The following is a 27,715-nucleotide window of genomic DNA, read 5'->3' as shown; positions in this document are numbered from 1 at the left end:
ACATTTTGTTTCTTTTATTTAAAATATTTATATGCTAACTACTAGCTCTAACTCAATAGGGGTTTGCATAAAAAATGGAAGAAGTCATAAAACACAGCAAACTTCAGCAGATTAAAAATAGTAAAAAAATGCTGATTACTCACAAACAGCATCCAAACCCCACTTAAAAAATGTTTTTATCTGGCACCTGAAAAATCACCAAAGTAGGTGCCAGGTAGGGGTCCCAACCTCCAGGTACTAGCAGGAGAACTCCTGCTATTACAACTGATCTCCAGCTGATAGAGATCAGTTCACCTGGGGAAAACGGCTGTTTTCGCATTGAAATCCCTCCTCTCCCCAAACCCTGCCCTCCTCAGGCTCCGCCCCCAAAACCTCCCACTGGTGGCGAAGAGGAACCTGGCAACCCTAGTACCAGGTGATAACGGCAAAAGGGAGGGAGTTTCGCATATAAGCTAATTCCACAGTGCCTAAGTACATGTTATATTGTTACCCAGCTCCTTCCCAAGACTGCAGAACCAAATATGCTTTGTGAGTTCTCACAGTCCCCATTTGGAATTGCACAACTGCATGTTTAGACCTGGGAGGACCTGCAGAAAAAACATAATGTATAGTTAAATCTACAGAGAAAGCCCGATCTCTGGCAGCCATTGTGAATTCCAGCTTTTAAAGTCTTCAAACACTGATGTCCATGCAGTGGATTTGTTCTTTTGCTGCCTTTGTACCTGATAACCCCTAGTTCTTTGATATTTTCATTGGAGATGGGGCCAACCTGCAATTTAGCGCAAACAAACATAGTATGCCATTCATCAAACACTATCCTCATACTGCCTATGCTTTTTCCCAATGGGGTTTACACAGAAGGCTTACCTAGTTATAAGCAGCTGCTTCAGCAGAGGGGAAGGTTAGTTGATCGGCTGAAAGGAATCGTTTTTCCCACAGTGTCATATCATCAATAATACTACTAACTTTTAAAATCCTGTATTTCTTTGTACAATGGAGCTGTTTCTGCAAAATATGTTCAGTTACACCGGAGATTACCAATAGGTCTGATATTTTCTCAACCCACATATATGTTTGTAAAAATATTCCAAGGTGGAGCAGAGAACCCAAACGGAGTCTTTTGAAGTACTTTCCTTAAGTTTTATGATGCTGAAGGAGCTTTTCGGCCAAGCTCATCTGTTCAACGAACTCTTTTATTTATTGTTCCAGAGTGGTGTAGAGATCCCTTTAACCTTCTGTGTTGTTGTTTTTTTGGACTACCATATGGAACTCATTCTTTTCCTGTCGGAGAAAGTGTTTCCTCGTTCAGCTCAGGATGAGGTGCCCAAAGATAACTCCGTCTCAAAAAGCCATCAAAGTGGTGCAACTGGCCCTTCTTTTCTTGATAGCTCAGTGGCCTGATTTTGTCCTTAGTGATTCAACGGGCAACATACAGTGAACCATGTTTCAAAAGCCTTTCAAGATGCTATTAGAGAAAAAAAAGACGGGGAAGGTAAAATCTATCTGGAAAGGCACTGAAGGGGCAGTTTGAGCCCTCCGATCACAGCACTGCAGTCCCAGTTGAAGTTGCAGGGTTCATCAGCGGCTGCTTTTCAATACAATTAAGGATGACAAAAGATCTTCCACATCTCATTGAGCTCATGTTCACCATGTGCCCATGTTGAAGGTTAAAGCTGAACTGGCAATAAAGATCATTTTAAATTGTAACAGACAACTGGAATTACTATTTGCAAGTGTAAGATTTGAAAACCATTGTTTCTTACCTACAATTTTTTTATCATGCATTTTTATCATGCAAAACTCTTTTTTGTGCATATATATCATGTGTATATACATCTTGTCCCTTACATAGTATAATTGGAGAAATCAGCACATTGGTTTATAGGGATCATTTTGGTTGCATTTTGTTAAGACTAATTTTAGGAGGTAAAAAATAAGGGCAAGGCCAATGGTGCAAAATAAAGTGAAAATATATTTTCTTACTCAGCTAGTCTTACAGTAGTTTTCCAAAGAAGAGTATAAAATCAGTAGCTACTGATCAGGGCTACTGATCTTATACTCTTCTTTTGAAAATCACTGTAAGACTAACAAATCCCCCTGAAAAAGCCTTTTGGTGAAACACATAGGGAATTTTGAGAATTTAAACTGAGTAATAAAAATATATATATTTACTTTATTTTTTATCTCCTGTGACTGGTATGGCCATTTTATGTCTCCTTAAGACTAATTGTAGATCAGATGTAATGGAGAAAAACAAAATCAAAAGAAAACCAGAACATAATTGTGTGGCTTTAGTCACAAATTTAACTTTTTTCCCTGGGGATGGTATAGTACATGAACTTAGTATTGGCTTTGGGCATAGGAGATTGTGCAGGCAAGATCTCAAGCAAGCCAATATGTCTCAATCTAAGGAAGCATCCAAATGTAACTTTTTTCAACAATGAAATTGGGAAACATTATTCTGCCAAAGGCTTTCACAGTCAGTTCATCGGTTCTTGTAGGTTATCCGGGCTGTGTGACCGTGGTCTTGGTATTTTCTTTCCTGACATAAGAACATAAAAAAGGCCCTGCTGGATCAGACCAAGGCCCATCAAGTCCAGCAGTCTGTTCACACAGTGGCCAACCAGGTGACTCTAGAAAGCCACAAACAAGACGACTGCAGCAGCACCATCCTGCCTGTGTTCCATCGCACCCAAAATAATAGGCATGCTCCTCTGATACTAGAGAGACTAGGTATGCAGCATGACTAGTATCTATTCTAACTAATAGCCATGAATACCCCTCTCCTCCATGAGTATGTCCACTCCCCTCTTAAAGCCCTCCAAGCTGGCAGCCATCATCACATCCTGGGGCAGGGAGTTCCACAATTTAACTATGAGTTGTGGGGGAAAAAAACATCCTTTTATCTTACACAGCCCGGATAACCTATACCAAGACCACGGTCACACAGCCCGGATAACCTACAAGAACCTATCCTTTTATCTGTTTTGAATCTCTCGCCAGCAGCTGTGGCAGACATCTTCAGAGGAGTAACACTGAAGGACAGTGTCTCTCAGTGTCAAAGTGTGTTGGAAGAGTAATATATATAGTCAGAAGGGGGTTGGGTTTGAGCTGAGTCATTGTCCTGCAAAAGTATCAAAGGTAATGTGCTGATCATTGTCCTGTAAGTATCAAGGTATGTGCTAATTAGGGTGTGGTATGTTAATGTGCAACCATTGTATCCTGAAGTGATCTGTTAACATGTGGAATTAGGGCTGTCGATTCGGTTCGGCCCGAAAAGAAAAATAGCCGAATTTCCCGATTCGGCAGTTTTTAGTTCGGGATGAACCAAACTCAAAAATGGCTGGAAACCAGGGGAGCCGAATTCAGCGAGTTCGGGAGTTCACAAATAAATTCGGCAAATTCGGGGCCGTCAGTAAGCAGCATTCTTCTCCCCCGGCCAATCGGTGGCCAAGCTGGGTCTTCTTCTGGCCAATCAGTCAAGATTGAGTACTGGAGGAATCAGCTGATGCGCCGCCGGGCCGGGGGGAAAGAGAGAGAGAAATCCTCGTGTGTGTGGGTGTGGGTGCTTGTGCACATTCGCTCCTTTCCGTGGCTGCAGGGGGTGCATTTTTGGGGGTACAGACCCCAAACTTTCAGTGGAGCTTCAGACAAGCCTTCTTAAGAGACCCCCCAAGTTTTGTAAACATTGGGTCAGGGGCCCCGAGAAATGGGCTCCCCCCTTTTCTCTTTCCATGGCTGCAGGGGGTGCATTTTGGGGGGTACAGACCCCAAACTTTCAGCGGCGCTTTAGATGAGCCTTCTTAAGAGACCCCCCAAGTTTTGTAGACTTTGGGTCAGGGGGTCCCGAGATATGGGCTCTACCCCTTTTCCCTCCCCCCTTTTCCATTTCCATGGCTGCAGGGGGCGCTTTTTTGGGGGTGCAGCCCCCAAACCTTCAGGATATCTTCAGACGAGCCTTCTTAAGAGACCCCCAAGTTTTGTAAACATTGGGTCAGGGCCCCCCGAGATATGGGCTTTCCCCTTTTCCCTATTGGGATGAATGGATCACCCGATCCTGTATGCTTTGTGCGTGGGCGGCAAGCTCTGCTCAGAGATGCACATTAAGGGTGGGGGGACCCCTTTCGGGGCCCATATCTCAGCCCTCCCTGACCCAATCTTTACAAAACTTGGGGGGTCTGGCAAGAAGGGTCCTTTGAAGCTCCGCTGAAAGTTTGGGACCTCTACCCCCAAAAATGCCTCCCCAGAGCCACGGAAAGGTGCGGTTGTGTTTTTAATGGCTTTATTCGGCTGAATTTTTTCCCCGAACTTTGAATTCCTGCCGAATTGCACGGACCCGAAGTGGGGGAGTTCGGACTTCGGCATATCCCGAATCTAAATGGGCTGAATTCAGCCAAATCCAAACTATACCGAATTTTTTTTAATTCAACAGCCCTATGTGGAATCCAAAGCTAATCTGCATGGCTATTGTGGACTGTAGACTTTGTTAGTCTGGAGATTTTCAGGATAGGAAGCCAAGCCTTATTCATTCTTAAACTCTCTTCTTTTCTGTTAAAGTTGTGCTGATGTTTATGAATTTCAATAGCTTCTCTGTGCAATCTGACAAAAAAGTTGGTAGAATTGTCCAGTATTTCAGTGTCTTGGAGTAAGACCCTGTGTCCTGTTTGTGTCAGTCCATGTTCAGCCACTGCTGATTTCTCAGGTTGGCCAAATCTGCAGTATCTTTCATGTTCTTTCATTCTTATTTGTATGCTGCGTTGTGTGGTCCCGATGTAAACTTGTCCACAACTGCAAGGTATACAATATACTCCTGCAGAGGTTAGGGGGTCTCTTTTGTCTTTTTTGTGACATTTGCACGACAACAAAGACTTTATTAAATAAATGTTCAACAACATCTCTGAAAAACAGTCTCCCATAAAAAAACAGTCTCCCATAGGAAAGGTGTTCTTGCCATTTATTAAAGGAGTCACTGATAAGATGGAGAAACTTTTGAAAAAACATAACCTACAGACAGTGTTTAAACCCACCAAGAAAATACAACAGATGCTAGATCAGCAAAAGACTAAATAGACCCCCTCACCTCTGCAGGAGTATATCATATACCTTGCAGTTGTGGACAAGTTTACATCGAGACCACTTGATACTTACAGAACAATGACCAGCACATTAACTTTGATACTTTTGCAAGATGACTCAGCTCAAACCCAACTCCCTTCTGACTATATATATTACTCTCCCAACACACTTTGACACTGAGAGACACTGTCCTTCAGTGTTACTCCACTGAAGATGCCTGCCACAGCTGCTGGCGAAACGTCAGGAAAGAAAATACCAAGACCACGGTCACACAGCCCGGATAACCTACAAGAACCGATTATTCTGCCTGTTTGGTGGCAGAAACTGACTGCATACTACACTGATGGCCTAGGGAATTATGAAATCACAAACCTACATCTTCATGGGAGCAGTTTTACAACTCCTGGAAGCTGAATGTGTGTGCATGTGTATTTTTTTGAAGTACTGAATTAACTTACAAGTAGTGCTTTCAAAATCAAAAAACAAATACAGTCAGCCTGAATCATGGAGAAAGGTGTGTCCTATGACTTAATCAGTATTAGATTAGCTGATGATAACATCTGTCAAAAGTCATGTGAAGGCAGAAGGAAGCCAAGCTTGCTCTCCCAGAGTGGGGAAAAAATAAAATATTCTCTTTTTTTAAAGGTGCTCATCCTAACTTGTACACTGCCTTTTGGATAACCATATGGTGATTTATTAGTTTGTAAGCCTACAAGCAGAGATGTTGTTGAACATTTATTTAATAAAGTCTTTGTTGTCATTCAAATGTCATACACAAAATGACTGATAAATCTTTCTGTGCACAGGAAATGCTGAAGAAATATGAAAATAGAATGATATCAAAATATATGCTGATACTATTTTAAAACCACAACAATAGACATGCAAGTTCCCCGCCATTAACTCTTCCTCCCTCCTGCATTTTTACGCTCTTTCGGTTTCTCCTACTTGCTCACTCAAGGGTGTAAGGGAGCCCACACCTTGTAGACAGATGTGTGTATATAAGGATCAGAATGAGTCACATATGCAAACACAACTGTTTACACAGGGCAGCCTTGTATGACTTTTTAACTTTGCCCTTTTAGGGCCAGAGTATGAGTTACAAGCACTGTACATGAAAGAGTAATTTTACCAGGCAAGTGATCTTGCAAACTGCGGTAAGAAACCTCTGCTGGGAAGAATCTTCCAAGCATCAATAATGCAATGCCTGTTATTTCAACTGGATATGACAATTTTGATTTCTTTTTACGCAGCAGCTGAATGAAGAATATGGTAGATAAAACAGAAATTTCACAAGAAATGGGAACAGTTTGCTATTGCTGGCAAGTATCCATCATATACTAACTTTTAAAGACTTTTTTGCATGCACAATAAGTTTCCTATCTTCAGAAGGGAAGGTTCTTGCCTTCCAGACTTTGCTAGCTTTTTCACCACCACAGTGTTAAGCTTCTAGTTCTAAGGTGAAAAATCTGTGGATGGGCTGTACCACTTTGGGTAGGTTGCTGAATGTTCCTGCGTATGTAAGATTTCCCTGAAAACCGGAACACCAAGGAGATGCCATGCTAGAGGCCTTGTAACTGTGAATCAATACAAATTTGTGTATGGGGGACATATTTGTATGGAGGAGTATTCAATCCTACTAGACCCCAATTCCTATCTAAAGGTCACTCTCCTCAATGAAAACCAGACCAATATTGAGAAGACAAAAACCAGATGTTAATGTACAAACTATGGCCACTTCATACTTCCAACCCAATATTTTAGTATATGGAACTTCTTTAATATATATGGATGCAGTTAACTTTCTTCTCGCGTGTCTTTAAAGAGGGTCTTTAAATACTCCAACCCACCAGGGTCTTTAACTAACCTTGCTCTTTAGCTACAGTAGCTGTATTACAGCATCTACAGTTTTTAAACCTGTGGAAATAACTTCTAATTTCAACTATTAAAAAAAATTAATAAGATGAATTTCTAAGAATGATATATTATTGTCGAAGGCTTTCACGGTCAGAGTTCATTGGTTCTTGTAGGTGGTAACCGTGTAACCGTGGTCTTGGTATTTTCTTTCCTGACGTTTCGCCAGCAGCTGTGGCAGGCATCTTCAGAGGAGTAACACTGAAGGACGGTTACACAGCCCGGATAACCTACAAGAACCAATGATATATTAATTTCCCCAAAAACGATGGTAATAAACCATAGAACTGTCAAGAAAGTAACTCCTTCCATAATTCATTCATTGGTTTATTTCCTTCATTTATATCCAATGGGCACCCAAAGTAGTTTACAACGTTCTCCCCTTATCCCGATGTTATGCTCTCAACAATTCGGCAAGGTAGGTTAGTCTGAAAGTGGGTGACTGGCCCAAGGTCACCCAGTAAGCTTCCATGGTAGAATGAGGATTAAATCCTGCAGTCTCCCAGATCCTGCTTTGACACTCTGACCACTACACCATGCTAGCAGCAGTGTATTAAGCCCAAACTCTGCTACATACAATCAGAATTAGGCCATAATGTAACTGGGTCATTACTTATGTATTAATTAATTGAAGGTCAAGTCCAATGAGCTGCATGCATGCACAGGAAGGAACCCACTTCTGGGATGGCACAACAGAGTCCCTTAGACTTGCTGGGTAGCCTGCAGTGGGAGAAAATGGTGTCACAGACAAGGTGGTATCACTTCCAGTTGCCACATCTGGAACACTCTAGGAAATCCCTCAATTTCAATGGTTTTCACCATAGAGATTGGGGAAATCCCTAGAGCATTGTGCAATGCTCCCCCCCCCCATGCCCTACCTCCAAATGCTCCTGGGATTGCTAGGCACAAACCTGGTAACCCTATCGGGGTCCAACTTTGACAGAGACACAGTTGCTGCCCTCAAGTTCAACTGAACCAGTCTTGCCTTCCAGACACAGCACAGAATAGCAGATAAAGATGATCCAGTAGCACACCCAACAGTAGTATTTTTTAAATTTTGTTTTTCTGCCACTGCTATTCTGAGTGGCAGCAGATAACATCAACTTGTTTTATATATTTCAATAAATTATATGTATAGAGGACTGTACTGAGCCAGCTTTAATACTCTAGTATAAGCTCTACTCACAACCTGACTTTGATCCCGATGGAAGCTGGTTTCAGGTAGATGGCTCATGGGTGATGCAGCCTTCCATCCTTCTGAGGTTGGTGAAATGAGTACCCAGCTTGCTGGGGGTAAAGTGCAGATGACTGGGGAAGGCACTGGCAAACCACCCTGTAAACATAGTCTGCCTAGTAAACGTCGTGATGTGACATCACCCCACAGGTCAGTAATCACTCAGTGCTTGCACAGAGGACTACCTTTACCTTTATAGAGGACTGTAACAATATTCTCCATTGTGTTTTTAATTTTTTACACTGTTATGTACACAGGACACTTTTCTAACCCAATATATCCTTGCAAATATAAATCCATATACACCTTGCAAATATATCTTCATATACTCCAAAATCCTTATGTTTAAGTAATTTAACTATTCCTTGAATATCATACTAATTTCTTACCTAGACAGACAGACAGATATGTTGTGGCTAAATAAAAAACAGAGCGTAGCATCTCCATGGCAGTTCAAACTCAACACAAATGTCACACTCCAACGTGAACAGTCGTATTTGATTCTCATCATGAAATCCAACCACCACATGTTTGACACAGTACACATAGTACCAATTCATGTAACAGCAAACAAACCATTCCATTTTAATGGCTTTTGATCCTATAATCTATGCTAGAAGCTCAGAGGTGAGCTGACAATTTGTAGAGCTTTTCCACCCTAAACCTTGCCAGCGTTTTTTCTGCCAAAGTGCACACTATTGCTAGCTGTGGATCCAAATTACTAAGATAGCAAGAGGCAAAGTGCATAAAACAAAACAATGGCCCAGAGATATTCACTAAAGTGCACTGGCTCTTCCAGTATTCAGTGCGGAATTGTCTTATCGCTTGGGCTGAAATGGTATGTGCCCTGGAATCATTTCTATGTTACCTTGCCACCTGGAAATTACAGACTTATACCAGGAGAAAGATAGAATTTCATAGCAGGAGCCTATTTTTTTTAGAAGTGTGGTTCAGTTAAACTGCAAAATATAAGCCCCTCCACACAGTGGTCCTAAACCCATTTACCGGAAAATGACTCAAGTCATACATCAATGGAACACCAGGGGGACTTCTTCCTATATCAATCTGGTAATATGTGTATCTTGGAACCAAGGGGCTAGGGCTCATGACATTGTCAATGAATGCAGCCAAGCCATTTAATTAAATGAGATTTTGTTTCAAGCCACAATGTATGAGTTCAGCCATCCAGCCTAATTCCATTTGGCAGTGCACCAATAGGCCAGAACACAAGACTGATGCTAGCCCACGCTCCTGAAGTACATGCAACACCATAATGCTTGCTACTATAAAGACCTTTCTGCTGGCTCTGTGATGTTCCCTTTTGCTTGCAAATCAGGAATAGGTTTCATGCTCTTAGGCCTTTTATGCATGGGTCGACTCTCCCTGCTTGGACCTGGGTTCATTGCACATTAAAGTAACCTGGGTTGGGGAAAACTGTATGCATTGGCTTGAATGATCAGGGACGAAACTGTGTGCTAATCGAACCATGAATACAGAAAAGCAGTCTCCCAAGCTCAAATCAAGTCCACCCCTTTAAATGCTGCTCTGTAATTGGCTTACTTCGCAGTGCTCCCTGTGAGAGAAGATTTCTTTCCCCCCAAATGCAACTGCCACATAAAAAAGCATTTTAAGAACAAAAAACAAAAAATGAGCAATCTGAAATTGGTTCTTGTAGGTTATCCGGGCTGTGTAACCGTGGTCTTGGTATTTTCTTTCCTGACGTTTCGCCAGCAGCTGTGGCAGGCATCTTCAGAGGAGTAACACTGAAGGACAGTGTCTTAGAGACCATGGCTCATAAACCAGGGCTTAATTAAATTCCAATTAGTTACACTGACTGTGTATGGACCACTCAACAAATTGTAGCTTGTTTGTGAGTGTCAAAGCAGGTTTTCTAATTGTAGTTCTATATCACCAATTTGTTCTATAGCAACACCCCTAGAAGCTCCCTGGACACAGAGTTGGTGGCACACTTCAACGGCAGTTAGCTGTTACTGATGCTATTTTACCATGCATCCTCCCCTTCCCTCTGTCCACATTCAAGTCTTATCTCCTTCATCACTTCCCGAAAGAAATAGCTTTTTGGTGAGTTTGTTGTGACTGTGTTTTTCTCTTCAGATCTTAGTTACTGACATTTACTAGTAATTGATATTGACTTTGCTACTAGCTATCATAAGCTATTATAATACTATGAATTAAATTGTTAATTTTATACTGTGATTTGAACGGTTGCCACCTGAATAGCTATTGGCAAAAGGTGTACATTTTAATTTATAATATACTTCTTCATCTGCAGTGTTTACATCCTGCCTCTCCACAATGTTATAAAAGCAGCTCCCCATAGAATGCCTTCAATAAAACAGCATCCACCAGCAAGTACATGCTAATCTAAAGGAAATCAGAATACTCAGCTGCTGGTCCAAATAGGTGATCACTGATCTTTAGCTACTGCCCAAAGAAGTTCAGGGAGGAGAACATGCAGACTTCCAAAGCAAGGGCAATTCAGAGACAGGGAGAAACCACGAAGAAGGCTCTGGCTCTCTCTGATAGCATCCCTGCTTACTTCATGTGGAGGAGGGATATGGATGAGAACCCAGAATGATGATTTCAGTATCTGGGCAGGACAACTTTGGAGGAGGCAGCCCTTTAAGTACCCTGGTCCAAAATGTTATAGGTCAATACCAGGACTCTGAATTGGTCCCAGAAACAAACTGGCGGCAACCACTGTCGATCTTTTACCAATCGGTTGACATGTTGATGATAGCTGACCCCAGCCAGTAAATGGACAGCCACATTATGCAACAGTTGAACCATTCGAAGCATTTTCAAATTACATATTTTAAATGAATAGTGCCAGCGGCAGAACTGACACTGACTTGTCAAACGATGCTGCTTTCTTGGTAATTTCTCTCTGCTGATGACATGGTATAGGGATAATTCCTATGGTATTCTATTGCAAACAGGGATGGAACAGATGGCCCCTTTGCCCAATGGTCCGCTCTTCAACGTGTTGTGATAATTCTTTGGAAAGGTTACCTGGCAGATGATTTTGCTTCCCTTGCTAGGGATCAGATAACACTGTCACTGCTTATGATACTTCAGCTGTCATGGCTCAAACGGACTGAGTTGGTGGCCTCATTCCTAAGCACACTTACTTGCAAGTAAGTTTCACTTCCATGTTGGACTTGCGTCTAAGTGTATTACAGAATAAATTAGGTTAAATCTAAATATTTTGACTTAGCAGGTCACAGATCAGATTGTACATCTGTTAATTTCATCTCCAATGGTTCTTTACTTGGTTGACTTTCCCAGTGCCTACAGAAGATCTAACCTCTCTCTTTTTCAGTGCAACACAAAATTGGCTTTAAACATCGATAAAATTCATCATTCATCATGCAAGATACCTTTTTTCAGAACTGTGATCCAAACAATGAGTAAGTCATTGGTTATGTTATATTCCATATATTCCTGACATCTAATTGACCAGAAATGTCTATGCTAAAGTATTTTAAATGAAGCACTAGTTGTGCAGCTTGTTTTCTGAATCACTGTCCAAATTACTAGAAATAAAAAGTTTTTTAAGAGAAGAGGCCTCCTTTGAAGATATAATGAAAGCACAGTGAAGAAATACATCCACTTAGCCAATGAAGTTTCAAAACTGATATATTTAGAATTAAAGCCTCTGGGAACAACAGATGAAACAGCGAATTGCTTCTGATCTAAACTAAACAATTCTCATCTTGAATAGAAAAATATATTATGTGATCATTGTACCAGAGGCTCCTAGAACTATCTTTAGGTACACTTAACAATAAAAATTTTTAAAATCCAGCTTTCATCCTGACAACTAATTTGGAGTAGCTGCTTCCACTCAGGCCTAGTTTATTTATAACCAAATAGGATGAAGCAAATCCCCAAATTTTTATCCCCCCCCCTTTTTAACTGTTCCCTCACTGTTCCTGAGTTTGAAATAATATGAAATGCACATGTTCCGTCCTATTGAGAGCTGTCTCATGGTATCTGATCTTACATTTCTAGGACAGGAATAGCCATTAATTCTTTGGGTTTATGGCTGATCCATGTGACCCAGGTATAGAGGTCCCGCTTTTGGAGGGCAATCTACCACCCATTGTTCTTGTTGCCCGCTGACACTCGGTGGGCAGGAGATTTTGGGAGGTGGGGTTGGGGGTTGCGGCCAGCGTCATCTACATGATGACATCAGGTTGGGTTTGTTGGGGCAGCCCCAGCCCCAGCGATGGAGAGAAAATCAGCCCGTCCTCCCTGCCTCCCCACCAAACAGCTGACTGACAAAACAGGTGATCAGCAGGGAGGTTCTGGGGTGGGCGGGGAGGGTTGCTGGAGAGGAGGAGACAAGACAACCTCACAGAAAGCCTGAGGAGTCGGCCCAGCCCTGTGTTTTCCTCTGAGGGAGACCCAAGCCCATGCCTTCCTGAAACCCAATGCTTACGTGCAGGAAAAAACACACCTGGAGGTAGCTCTACTTGGAGGTAGCCGCTGAGGAAGTAGAGCCCTCACTGTGTCTTTTTGAGATGCTGGTGATTTATTCCACCCTTTAGCATCGCACTGGGGGGACGCTCCAGCACTCACAAAAAACCCTCTGTGGTTTCCGGCTCCTCAGGCTTTCCAGGCGGCTGCTGCCATGGCTGCCTTGTTTCCTCCTCTCCAGCAACATTCCCTGCCTCTCCCAGAACCTCCCCACTGATCACCTGTTTTTTTCAATCAGCTATTTGGCGGGGAGGCAGGGAGGACGGGCTCCTTTTCTCTCCACGTCCGGGTTGGGGCTGCCTCAACAAACCTGACCTGACATCATCACATAGATGACACTGGTTGCAGCCCCCAACCCCGCCTCCCTAAACCTCCCACCAGTTGCAAGGAGGGACCTGGCAACCCTACCCAGGTAGCTGGAGAACCAGAATTGTTTATGCTCCATCAGTCTTTGTGTGTGGAATCTGAAGGAATGCTCAGATTTCTATTAAGGTTTCCTTTCACACAATACAGGGGCTACTTCCCAGTGACACTATCCCACAAAGCTGTAGTATGTGTAAGTCTATAACAGCCATGTGCTAAATGGAGTGGGAGAGATAACACTCATAAATAATCAACCAAGTAGTCCAGATAAATGGATATATGGATCAAACACACAGTTGGCCACAAAAGCATTGTGATTACCAAATTAACAAGCATACTATGGCTACAGTAACTGAAGAGATCCAAGAAATATACCTGAAATAAGCACATTGTTTTCGAAGTTTGCATGAAACTTATAGTTGGCCATTACAGTATGAATAAATAGTTATAAACTTGGGGGTAGTAGATTTCATTGATAAAGAATATGAACAATTTAGAATTTGAATTGTCACTAGGGTTGCCAACCTCTTACAACTGGTCTCCAGCAGATAGAGATCAGTTCACCTGGAGAAAATGGTCACTTTGGCCATTGGATTCTATGGCATTTAAGTCCCTCCCCTCCCCAAACCCTGTCCTCCTCAGGCTCCGCCCCCAAAACCTCCCACCGGTGGCAAAGAAGGACCTGGCAACCCTAATTGTCACTGATTTTATTTAGGACTAGAGCTAAATATATAAAACAGCTAAAAGAACAGGCTTAAACTGAAACTGCAGAGCACATTAAAGGAAGAAAATTAAATGTGTTCAGAGTTATATAATCCTCTGATAATTTACAGGCTTCCTAAAACACATCAGTGGGTGTGGAATGGTATAATATAGCCCAATCTCATCAGATCACAGAAGCTAAGCAGGGCCAGTACTTGGATGGGAGACCACCAAGGAAAACTTTGCAGAGGAAGAAAATGGCAAATCTCCTCTGCTTAATCACTTGCCTTGAAAACTCTATGGGGTCACCATACATTGGCTGTGACTTGACAGCAGTTTACACACACACACACACACACACACCCCACAATATTTGAGGTTAATCCATATCTTTTTGAAATTAGTGTCACAAAGTTCCATCCTTTTAAGGGATGAAGGGTTTAGCCTAAGGATGTAACAGCCATTTTAAATTACAAGCTGGTACAACATTTAACACTAAATGCTGGAATGACCAGGTCTTAAGAACATGACCTGAAACATCTGGCCTGATGAAAAGTTCTGGCAGGAGTGAAAGCTCGCACATTTTTTTCTGTGTCGTTGGGCTGGTCCTAATAAAAGGTATTCTACATCCTTGGTGTTTTTGGATTGTACCCTAAGGAGCCTGTTGACAGGTGCTAGTAAGCCCTAACGTCTGCTCTGTCAACCTCCCTGCTGAACCCCTAAACTTCTCACCCTCAAATTTTAAAAGCCACTTGAGGCCCCTGAGGGGTCTGAATGAAGAAATAAGAAATGGGGGAGGAAAAAAAAAACTGAATGCATGCATCTTACTTCACGGATGATTGTGTCTTGACTTGTGCATTTTGAAGTTATTTAGCTGTGATCTGTTACGTTAACATTGTTCCTTATTCATTACTGTAGTTTTATCTTGTTGTAAAGAAAACGGGCCTAGCTGGTTAGCTTTTCCACACATCTCTTTCATTAATGGTTTGTGTCTCTCCTTAAAACAAAACAAAACAAAAAATCTTCCCCAGCTTTTCAGATCTGATATGCTTGGATACTGATGTTCCTGCTGGTTTAAGGAAGAAATGCCGTGCTAATAAATTATAATACATAGTCAGCCTCCACAGGTTTATGACCTTCCATCAGTAGGGGGTTCTGCTCGGCACTTCATTCCCCCCTCTTCTGGCTCTAGCTATTTCTCTTGCTGTTAGAGCAGTGCCCTTGATTTATGGGTGGGCCACCAGCAGGACAATTCACCTGCAAAAATAGTTCACATGGTGTTGTTTATTGTACTAAGTAGACTTCATGCTGGCTGAGGGATTTTCCAGGGGAAAGGAGCTGCTGTCAGACCTTCCATCATCATAACAAAATTGGCACCAATGATCTATCAAATGTCTGTAGGAAATCCAGGAACAAGAAGCCAACATGAGTTACAGGTTTTTCTCACAGCCAAAAGCGCTGGCTTGGGGGCAAAAGAGAACGACCCCCTGCCTGTGCTCCCTGGCCTATACAAAGAAATATTTGTAGGATAAATATGTAATACTATGCTCACTTCTTTTCTCATCACATTTTAGTTTCCTAATCTGTGTTATGGTCTAAACACATCTCTCCCACATGACCCAATAGGACTTTCTTCCAAGTAATATGTTTTAGATTGAAATACTGGACTGAGATATTTATCAAACGTTCCTTTAAAAATATCCAGTTGATCAGACATGAAAAGAAGTCAGATTCTCTCTTCTGTAAAAACATATACAACTGATCAGGACATATACCAAACATTCCTGATTCAAAATCAATATAACCACACTGGTTGTTGGATGACTAGCATGGAAATGACATGTGCATAGTAAAGTGCAGGAAGACTGAAATGCAGCTGTAAATCTTGCGTAGCCATCAATTGATGCAGAAACCTGTTGCAAGCACATTTTGAACACTTACAGCGCATTCCTGTGAATTGGCGTAGGGGAATGGCGGGGAGAAGGCACAGGCGAGCCGCCTCCTAAAACCGTTCTGGCTACGCCAATAAACAACAACAACAAAAAAGCCTTTTCACTGCTTTTTTTGTTTGTTAAATGGGGCCTTTCGCCCCATAGAGAACAGCAAGGCTGCGCCTGCTAAAAAGCTAAAAAGCAGGCGCAGCAACACTGTTCTTGGTGCCGGCGTAATGGGGCAAAAGGGAACAGGAAGCCACCTACTGGCAGCTCTTCCCCCCAGCCTGCCCCGAAAACGCCCCGGGAACACCCCCCACGCTGGCGCCCCAAGTCTCCACCATGGTCTGCGCCACAGGGAGACTGCGCTGGTGGAGGCACGGTACGCAGCTCTGTGGCGCTCTGGCACTGACAGAACTGCCCTCTCCGCCAGCGTAAGTGCATCTTGTGCTGTGATTAGAGATTCGGCCAAATTCTCAGGAATGCACGGTTACACACCAACTGCAGGAAAAGGGCTGAAAAGCATTTCAAGTAGCACATGTGAATTTGGTGTAACAAAGATTTTGGACAGAAATAGTACTGGAAGTCTTCTGTGAAATACTGGCTGTGAAATACAGATTGGATTTTGGGACACGGCAACAGTGTTGATATAACCATATTGTAGTGTTCTTTAGTTGTCTAATTTCAGCCTTTTTACCAGATGTGATGGACAGCTGCCTTCCAAGGAGTTGTCCTGATCATAGAACCCCTGTGATTGACAGGGAGTTCAAATAGAATTCTGAGAATGGCAGTTGGAGAGTTCTGACAGTGGAGAACTGACAGTTGACTGGGAGAGAAGTACCAGACACAGCTGGGAGACAGCGGTGTGAGATGCAAGCTGTCTGGTGGAGGATTCTCCTCTGAATTGAAAAGGAACACATTGAGTTTTTGATCATGAAGGATCCATAACTAGTTATCTAGGGAAATAGCTCTAAGGCTGATAGAGTGATCCGTAAGATTTTGACAGGAAATAGCTCTGTTGAAAGGAGTGATCCCAGGCCAGTTTAAAGAAGTAAACTGGGGAAGTGTGTTAGTTCCTAACTTCTCTAACTGAAGAACCACTGTGTGAAAGAAGTGTAAGTTTAAGAAACAAACCAGTGAATGCCAAAAGAAATCACTCTCAATAGAAATTAAAAATTTAAACACTTGTATGTGAACCACCTTAATACATTTGGAATTACAACATATCACTTGAACATAACCATCTTTTCAATTCTGTTATTCTGATACAAACCACATTCCTGTTATGAAGCTTTGCTGCCCTGACTTTTAAATTACCCCAAAAGAGACAAAACCATTTTTAAGTTGTATTCCAAAACTCAAGTGGCATATATATCTGACCTTTTAGGGTCCATCATAATTAGTGGCAATGATGTCTTAACAAGTTATACGTCTCAACAGCGATAGTGAGGGTTGGTTTGTGAGAGAACAAAATGAAAATAAAATAAAATGAGTTCTGTCATACCAGACAAATACTAAAATCAAGGAACAAACAAAGTCATGCTGAAAACCTCCCCAATTTCATTTTGCCATAGGGTTGCCAGGTCCCTACTAGCTACCGGTGGGAGCTCGCTTGTAGTGGGGTGGGGGGGAGTGATCCATGCGCAGCGTACATGCACAATAATGTCCCTTCCTGGTTTACCCTGGAAGCGATGGGGGCGCTCTAGCACATTCCTCCAAAAACTCTATGTTTTCCCGGAACCCGGAAGGGACATTATTTTGCTGTGCCCTGAGGGGCAGCAGTCAGGCCAGTTAATTAACAGACATATGGCAACCCAATCGTGCCATGATCCAGCAATTGCAATGTATGGAACTACTGGCTTCTGCTCTGAAAGGTCTTGGAGGATTCTAGAATAAATAAACAACTTCTGGTCCAGAATAGAATGGATTCCATAATCCAGGACTTTCAGGCATGTAGGGCAAATAGTAGCATGGCCTGGAAATGACTACACAACCGTGGAGGCTTTTAATATGTGACCCACTCTGAAATCTACAAATTGCCATCACAGTGGGAGCCTATGTTGTTTTGTACATGTCATGAAGAAAGGGGGCACGTTAAATGTGTAAGGTGGCATGGAACAGGGCTGTTTGAAAAATGCCATGCACTATCCATTCCTCTTTGCAGCTCCTCCAGTTATTTTATGTTACATTTTCCTCTTCTAACAGGGGAAGGAAGGAAGGGAGGTGACAGTGTGGAAGAAGGGGAGGGGAAAGCTGGTTTCAGAATTTCTGAATGTAGGCAAGAGCAGCATTTGCTCCCTGGACTCACTGTGAGAGGCAAGAAAGATAAGGGAACTGCACACTGTCAATGAACACTCGCCAAAGCAAGCAGCTCCCAACTTCTGTATCTTTGCTTCCCTCAGCCAGGAGGGCCAAACATACAAGCATACACACACACACACACATATATATACTGGGGCAATCTGCACAGTAAGCAGGTTTCCCCTCCCTCCTTGCAGGAACTGTGTCAGTCGACAAACCTTCCTCAGCCCACAGCTGTGGGATTTCCATCAAGGCATTCATGCATATCAGCAATGAGCTGTGCACCCGCTGATCTGTTTGTTGAAGTTGTCTGCTATTTCCCCACAAAGGGAAGGGCTGTGCAGGTACCATCTGATTCCTTCCTGTCAATTATCTATTTGGTGGAAGAAAATGTGTGTGTGTACACTATACTATAATTCTATATGCACTATGTATGGCCATTACATAAAGGATATGTACAACCATAAGCAAGTCCAAGCAAACATGCATGTAAATAGAGGATCACTTTCATACGCTGAGCAAATAATAACCAAGGCTGCTATGTATTTCTATTTCTTCCTTTGTCATCTGAGTTTTGTGTTGCACAGTTGTGGCTGTCCAGTAAGTCTTCCATCTGAACAAGCACCTGTGCACATAAATCAACAGAATACTTGAATTTGCAAAGGCATTATGAAGTGCATCTATTAAATGTATCATGACTTTTCAGCATTCAGGCAAGTTGATAATTAGGCTGTTGATAGCAATACTTCTTTGTTTCATGGTAGAAAATTGAAATAGAAAGATGGTTTCAATATGTCTGAAAACAGGGTAATGTTCAAGTACTTAGGTGGCTGTTTAATCAATACACTTTTCGGATCTGTCTGTGTAATCAAAACAAGACAATGCAGGAATGGAAACTCCAGTGCTAGAAACCTAGTCGCTTTGAAATCCACATCATCGTTCACTAAATTGTTAAGAGATCATAGTAATAAGCTGATTTGAAGCCTGACTGGCAGATTGCCACCTCTGCGGCAGGGCTGTGCAAATTGTTTCCCTGGTATTTGTCAGTCATTGCTCGGCAATTTATGGCTAGGGTGAATAGCTTTTCTATCCTCCCTGCCCAATTCCCACTACTCTAGGAATGTGTGACCTGCAGGAGGGAGACCCCCGCAGCATACATATTAAGTAATGGAGAACTGTGATCCTAAGTCTTGTGGGAACATAAGGGGTTTTAATACATTGAAACCAAGTAGCCTTGTAACTACTCCACAGTTGCGAGCCTCTGTTGTCATTCGTGTTATTGACTGCACTCTCATAGGCTATTAGAGAAAAATATAGCTCTTGCTAGTATTCAGTCATTCTTTACAAATTTGGACTAAGCAAATAATGAATGGCATCTTTCACTATTGAGGCTTCATTTGCAAATGAGTGTGTGCATAAAAGAATAAGGTACTTGACAGATCCCTGACCTCCAAGAATTTCATGCATGGAGTGGGATTCGAGGGACTGTTCCAGTGCAATTGGTAGGATTGGTAAGCGGTCAGACAATCCCTTCATTGCATCAACATTTAGCACGCTGGGTTGACATTCTTCGTGTCTGTCTATATTTGTATCTTACCCTTCTTCCCTCAGGACCACATCCCTGGTACTCAGCTTCTCCATTTGCCCATATGCCTGACATGTCTAGTCACCATTTATACAAACAATTAGGCCTGTGCATATCGGTAAACCTGAACTGAAAATAAACACAAAATTAGCCATTTCGTAAACATTTCCAGTTCAGATTTACCAAATGCACAAACCTGGGGAGAAAGGCAATTCCAGAAAAAGGCAAATAATTATTCAGCTTTTTTGGGTCCTCGGGGGCATTTTTTGAGGTAGAGCCCCCAAATGCACAACATAGCTTGAAGGGACTCTCCCTACATGACCTTAAAAGTTTGGTGAAGATTGGGTCACGGGGTTCGATTTTATGGGGTCCAGAATGGGTCACCCCCTCTCCATAGAGAATCATTGCAAACTTCGCAATATTTCTCTATGGAGGAGGGGGCAACCTCTTCCGGACCCCATAAAATTGGACCCCCTAACCCAATCTTCACCAAACCTTGGGGGTCATGCAAGGAGAGTCCCTTCAAGCTAGGCTGCAAATTTGGGGGCTCTACCTTGAAAAAATGACCCCCCGGGTCCGATTTTTTTCAGGAAACCTGACAATAAGCCGAATGCCCATATTTACCGCTTTGGGTATTCGGCTTATTTCAGGTTTTCTGGAAAAAAATCTAGCCCAATAAACCCGAACCTGAAAATTAACGATTTTTTTTTTTTGCACACTTCTACAAACAATCATACTATTCAAAGAATATGCTCATAACTTGCTGTCTCCGCAGGTTTGGAATTCCTTGTTTTGGTATTTCATATATGTATTCAAAGTAATGTGAAACACTGTGAGCATAAATGTCCATTCCCCTGCCTGAATTGGTAAGGGAAGCTATTTTTGCCCTGACCCCTTTCATAAATGGAATGTGACTTGGTGGGAGTGAGGCTAAGTGCTTCATGTGTCATGGCCAAGCAGAAGAGGTAGAATTACATTTAGGGGGCCTCCACCTCTCTGCAGGAAGCATTGGCCATTCAGCCTTGCAATGGGGGAGCAGTTGGTTGTTCATGTCTGTTTGTTTAGATCTGGTCATTGAATTAACTTCTTAGGCCTTAACTTGGGTTAGAGTGGGCTTTGGCAAAAAGGATAAAATAAACCATTGAGTATCCTCAGGCATGCAGCAATGTATGGAATAGTCCCCGAGCCAACCTCACATAGCTGACAGGCAAGCTGAAATTGGTGAGGGTATTCCCTTGGGTCAGGGCAGTATTAATGGAACCCTGATGTCCAGTGACATGGGAAAGGATAACGGGGAGGCTTGTCTCATAAAACAGTGGAGGCACCAATTCGAAAAAGGAACTCAGTAAGGCGGCAACCAATCCTAGCGCACTGTCACACCATCGCTAGAGCACATGCACAAAAAAAGGCGTGGAGTGACCAGGGCATCTGCAATGTCACTAATGATGCCACGCTCCCTAGGAGAAAAAATAGCTCTTTTTAAGAAAGTGCAGACAGGGTAAAATGTTCTTGGGAAAACAAAATACAACGGCGAAAGAGGAGACATGCGGATCAAAAAACGGAATGTGTTTCCCAGCCTCGCAGATTGACCATGAGGAAAGTCTGCTGTAAGTGATTCGTGTGGAAACGGCCAGAGTCAAGGTGCAGTCAGGCCTGCTTTTTATCACATTTGCCCATCTTCAGAGAGCCGTGGATTGGGCAGACAGTTTGAGTGCTCCCCTACCATGTGATTCCATCACCTGGGAGAGCTGCCTTCCTCCCTCCCTCCTGTTTCCTGGGAAACCTGTTCAATGGAAGAAAAATAGGCCGGGGAGCTATAAAATGCCAGCCCCTAATATTCCCAAATATTTCTGGAAATATTTGGGAACCAATTACCAGATTCCGAGAAAGCTGAATATCGTTCCAGATACCCAGGTATATTCGGACAGGAGATATCCTAATGCACATCCCTAGCACAGATCTCTCTTACATACTTTGGTGTGTTTTTAACAGAAGGTTTTGATATCTCTTGGCTAGGAGCCCCATGGCACAGAGTGGAAAGCTGCAGTACTGCAGTCCAAGCTCTGCTCATGACCTGAGTTGGATCCCGATGGTTTCAGGTAGCCGGCTCAAGGTTGACTCAGCCTTCCATCCTTCTGAGGTTGGTCAAATGAGTACCCAGCTTGCTGGGGGTAAAGGGAAAGATGACTGGGGAAGGCACTGGCAAACCACCCCGTAAACAAAGTCTGCCTAGGAAATGTCGGGATGTGATGTCACCCCATGGGACAGGAATGACCTGGTGCTTGCACAGGGGACCTTTACTTTACTTACTTTTTGATATCTCACAGTCTGGCATGGGTAAGCAAATTTCTCAGTTACAGAATCTGGATATTTCCTTACAGTTTAAGAGAAGATGATGGCAAGGTTAGGACATCTGAGGCATGGCTAATGAATACGGTTGCCAGCTCTGGGTTGGGAAATACCTGGAGATTTTGGGGGTAGAGCCTGAGGAGGGTGGGGTTTGGGGAGGAGAAAGACTTCAACAGGGTATAATGTCATGGAGTCCACCTTCCAAAGCAGCCATTTTCTCCAGGTGAACTGAACTCTGTCGCCTGGAGATCAGGTGTAATAGCAGGAGATCTACAGCCACCACCTGGAGGTTGGCAACCCTACTGATGAACGATTGTGGCTGTTGAGCATGGAATGTTTTCCTGGCAAATCCATTCACTGCAGAGTTTGCAGAATCCCTAGTCACAGTCCTCTCTTTTTTTCCCTAGGGAGGAAGGTCATAACAACTGGCTGTATATGCAAACACCCCAGATCATATTCATATGTTAAGAAGGGAGAGCACTGAATATACACTGTTTTTAGCTGGTGATAATGCAAACTGGCCCTGGCTACTGCAATAATTTTAAAGAGGAGAACAGTACTATCTCTATTAGTCCTATTGAAACAAACATTCGACACATATTTAGCACAGCCATGGCCTAAAGTAAAAATGCAAGTATAGCTACAAACATTAATTGTTTTCGGCAATGAGCAGCAGTAAAGAGAAGCCACTACTAAAGCGATTTTATTCCTTGGGCTTTTCTGTCTTTGCATTGCCAATTATTCTCTTCTAACAGCTGGTATCCTTAAGTGCATGCTACTTCAAATCTTAGCTGTTCCTGCTCCTATTTGTTTCCAGATATAGCAGGCCACTTCATATCACCTTTGCAGCTTGCAGAAAGCTGAGAATAAATCTTCAGTTGGAAGCTGACCAAGAACTCCTATCCTAGAGTGCAATAGAAATGAGCTAGAAATATCTAATCTAGCTCTCAGTGTTTCTCATGAGATAGAAATTGAATATAGTGCTAAACTAGTGTACTGGAGAAAATGTTTGCATTCATTATGTCTTAAACAAGTAAATGTTACTTTTTAAAACCTGCATTAAAAAGAAGGTATTAGTAGGGCTGTTGAATTAAAAAAAATTCGGTATAGTTCGGATTCGGCCGAATTCAGCCTGTTTAGATTCGGGATATGCTGAAGTCTGAACTCCCCCGCTTCTGGTCCGTGCAATTCGGCAGGAATTCAAAATTCGGGGAAAAAATTCAGCCGAATAAAGCCATTAAAAACACAACCGCGCCTTTCCGCGGCTCTGGGGGGGCATTTTTGGGGTAGAGGTCCCAAACTTTCAGCGGAGCTTCAAAGGACCCTTCTTGGCACATTCCCAAGTTTTGTAAAGATTGGGTCAGGGGGGGCTGAGATATGGGCCCTGAAAGGGGTCCCCCCACCCTTAATGTGGATCTCTCAGCAGAGCTTGCCGCCCATGCACAAAGCTCCCAGCCCCGACAACAGCTGAGAAATTTGCAAAGCAACTGCAAAACAACTGCAAAACAACACAACCTTGTAAAACAACACCTTTGCAACACACAACTGAAACCTCCCCCCTCAAACCAGGGAGCGAGAGACTCGAGGGGGAACACACACCCCAGGCAGAACCGACGAAAGCCCCCTTTGGCTTCCCCCCCACCCACAGAAACTGCTCCCTCCCCCCACACACACAGGCTCTGCTTTCCCCCCCCACACACACACACATACACAGGAGAAAAATTATAGATTAAAGCCCCCAAAGGGGTCTTACTGTGGCTGTCTTCTGTTCCATCAAGAGGGGCTGGGGAGGACTTGTAATCCAAGATGATTCCAATTAGGCACGGGATGTTTTGCTCTGGAGAAGATGCACAGGATCGGCTGATCCATTCATCCCAATAGGGGAAAGGGGAAAGCCCATATCTCGGGACCCCCTGACCCAATGTTCACAAAGCTTGGGGGGTATCTTAAGAACACTGGTCTGAAACTCCGCTCAAAGTTTGGGATCTGCACCCCAAAAAATGCGCCCCCTGCAGCCATGGAAAGAGAAAAGGGGGGAGGCGATATTTCTGCCCCCACTGAACCCATCTTTACAAAACTTGGGTAGTATCTTAAGAATAATTGTCTGAAGCTATGCTGAAAGTTTGGAGGCTATATCCCCAAAAAAGCGCCCCCTGCAGCCACATAAATGGAAAAAGGGGGGAGGGAAAAGGGGGAGAGCCCATATCTCGAGACCCCCTGACCCAATGTTTACAAAACTTGGGGGGGTATCTTAAGAAGCTTCATCTGAAGCTCCACTGAAAGTTTGGGGTCTGTACCCCCAAAAATGCGCCCGCTGCAGCCATGGAAAGAAAAAGGGGGGAGCCCATATCTCGGGACCCCCTGACCCAATGTTTACAAAACTTGGGGGGTATCTTAAGAAGCTTCATCTGAAGCTCCACAGAAAGTTTTGTGTCTGTACCCCAAAAATACGCCCCCTGCAGCCACAGAAAGGAGCGAATGTGCACAAGCACCCCCACACACACACACGAGGATTTCGCTCTCTCTCTCTCTCTCCCTGGCCGGGCCGCACATCAGCTGATTCCTCCAGTACTCAATCCTGACTGACTGGCCAGAAGAAGACCCAGCTTGGCCACCGATTGGCCGGGGGAGGAGAATGCTGCTTACTGACGGTTATGCTGCTTACTGACGGCCCCGAATTTGCCGAATTTATTCGCGAACTCCCGAACTCGCTGAATTCGGCCCCCCCGGTTGCCCGCCAGTTTTGAGTTCGGTTCCTCCCGAACTAAAAACCACCGAATCAGGGGAAATTCGGCTGATTTTCAGTTTGGGCAGAACCGAATCAACAGCCCTAGGTATTAGTGAATGACTTTACAGAGGTGTTACACGAATGGACAAGTTGAGGATTGAACAGTATTGTACACACTAGAAATGAGTATTTAGCATTTCTATAGTACTGTTGGATACTCAAAGTACTTCATATGAATTAGAGTTGCCAGGTCCTCCCTAGGGGTTAGGGTTGCCAGATCCAGGTTTGGAAACTCCCGGGGATTTGGGGATGGAGCCTGGGGAAAACAGGGACCTCAGTGGGGTGCAATTCCATGGAGTCCACCCTCCAAAGCATCTATTTTCTTCAGGGGAACCGATCTCTGTATTCTACATACGAGCTATAATTCTGGGGAATCCCCAGGTCCCACTTTGAGGCTGGCATCCCTAATATGAATACATAAAGCTGCCTTCTACTGAATCAGACCTTTGGTCTATCAAGATCAGGAAAGTCTACTGTGAATGGAAGAGGCTCTCCACAGTCTCAGGCAGAGGTCTTTCACATCATCTATGACTTGATACTTTCTTAACAGGAGATGCTGGAGACTGAAGCTGGGGCCCTCTGCATGCAAGCATCTTCTCCCTGCAAAGAGAACCCATTTGGGTTCTCAGTATGCTGAGGATCTGAGAGTGATGAAACAAGTGGGGTGATGGCTAGAATGTATCTGGAGGAATAATCAACATGAGTTTGACCAAATATAGGTGAGAACCTATTATCATGCCTATCCAACGGTGGAGTTAGCAGAAAAGCTTTCACAATTCATCATCAATGTTGTATCTGCAGATAGCCATCCAGCTGATCTGTCATGAGCAGTGAGGGATCTTCTAAATATGACCTCAATAACATTTCTCTAGAAGCTTCAGTAGCACACTGTGACAAACTGGTGAGACATTTCACAAATGAAATTGCTTGCATCTGGCCTGCCCTAAACTCCACAGTTGTGACAATTAAATCTCAGAGGCTTCAAGAGTACAGTTTGGTAACAGTTTGGCAGTTTTAGTTAGTATAACGTTGGGGTGTTTGCAAGATGTTTGGAGAGGAGCAGTCTACCATTTTTTTTCTTGACTCTTGCCTTTTGTGTTTTATAACACTTAATTCTTTGAAAGGTTTGATCTGGCCACAATGATCTTTCCTGTTGTTACCTCCAGGCTTGATTAATTTAATGCACTCCCCATGTGGCTTCCCCTTTGGAAGCTTCCATTAGTCCTGAAGACAGTAGTTTTCTGTCCCAGAATCCTGCAGATGCCAAACCTCCAAAGCTTTCATGTCCTTTTTGAACACACATGAACACATGATGCTCCCTTACACTGAATCAGACCCTTGGTCCATCGAAGTCAGTATTGTCTGCGGCTCTCAGGTAGAGACTTGCCTAGTCTCTTTAACTGGAGATGCCCGGGATTGAACCTGGGACCTTCTGTATGCCAATCAGATGCTCTACAAACTGAGCCATGGCCCCTCCTCTTATAAACAACAGTCTTGTGAACACATGAAGCTACCTTATATTGAATCAGACCCTTGGTCCACCAAAGTCAGTATTGTCTACTCAGACTGGCAGCAACTGTCCAGGGTGTCAGGCAGAAGGTCTTTCACATCACCTACTACCTGGTCCTTACTGGAGATGCCAGGGATAGAACCCAGGACCTTCTGAATTCCAAGCAGATGCTCTACCACTGAGCCATAGCCCCCTTAATTCCTTATTGTCTAGCTACCTGTTCTGGGTGAGTACTATGTCTGTACAAGCTTTCTTCTAGCTCAAGGTACTCAAAAGCATAATTACTCTTATCATGCTGCAACTAGTCCCACTTTAACTAGGATGTGAGATATACCAGTTGTGTCTTCCTCGCACTTAAAAAAAAAGGTGGAAGCTAATTTAAATTGGAGACCATGATGTATAGAAAGGAGGGAAATCTTCTCTCATCTGTTTTTACCAATCCAAACCAATTGCTCTGGGCTATTAGTAGCATTTCAAGAGGAAAGTATCCTCTCTTTGCCTGTCTTTTTCTCTTGCAGGGTTACTGAGAGCCCAGATCATGCAGTTTCCATCAGTGAAATGAAGGTTCTAAATGTTTCCATTGGTTATAGAAAAATAACCAGTTCTCAAGTTGTGAGAAAATACAGAAGCCCCACTATCAAGAAAAGCTAACTACAGTGCTGACAGACATTCAAGTGTAAAGCTTCTTCCTAGGGTCATGCAAAAAAATATATTGGCAACTTTCAGGTTTGGGTTTATTGGGCCCAATTTTTTTTTTGTAAACTTGGAATAAGCTGAATGCCTATACCGGTAAATATGGATATTTAGCTTATTTCCGGGTTTACAGAAAAAAATCTGGCCCCTTATAGTCTATGGGGATTTTTTTGGAAGCTCCTGTGAGGGCAATTTTAGAGGTAGAGTCACCAAATTTGCAGCATGGCTGCAAAAGACTCTCCTTAAACGGTCACCAAAGTTTGGTGAACTTTGGGAAGGGGGGGTCCAATTTTATGGACCAACAAAGGGGTCGCCCCCATCCTCCAGGCATTTGCGAGCTGTCCATGGGTTTTCAGGTTCAGAAGTTCAGCATTGCTGAGGACTGGTGGAAAGAGCCGAATGACAGGCTGGTGCCTCAAAGTCTGGGGGCTCCATTCATATCTGGTGTGCATAGCATGATGTCCATGCAAATTATCTTCCAAACTGAAGAAAACAGCTTAAATGCAAGAAAAACAAGGCACGGAAAATATTTCTTTTGGTGGCAAATGACATCCTGTGAACAGTCCTTTATTGTGGTCATCAAAAATCTAATTTCAAGAGATGGTCATGGTGTGGAGAAATGAAGCCTATACTCGGGGCGACCTTCAGTTTGCGAGCAGGTTTTCAGGGGTGGGGGTGGTGATATCAGAGCCAGCTGAAGTCTCGACCATGGGGGCTGTTCTGAAGGAGATTGCTCATACGCGCGGGTGAGGGAGTCTCCTTCGGA

The sequence above is a fragment of the Euleptes europaea genome, chromosome 10, assembly GCF_029931775.1.
Source record: "Euleptes europaea isolate rEulEur1 chromosome 10, rEulEur1.hap1, whole genome shotgun sequence".
Taxonomy (NCBI): Eukaryota; Metazoa; Chordata; class Lepidosauria; order Squamata; family Sphaerodactylidae; genus Euleptes; species Euleptes europaea.
The sequence above is the reverse complement of the archived record's forward strand: the minus strand, read 5'-3'. Positions refer to the sequence as shown.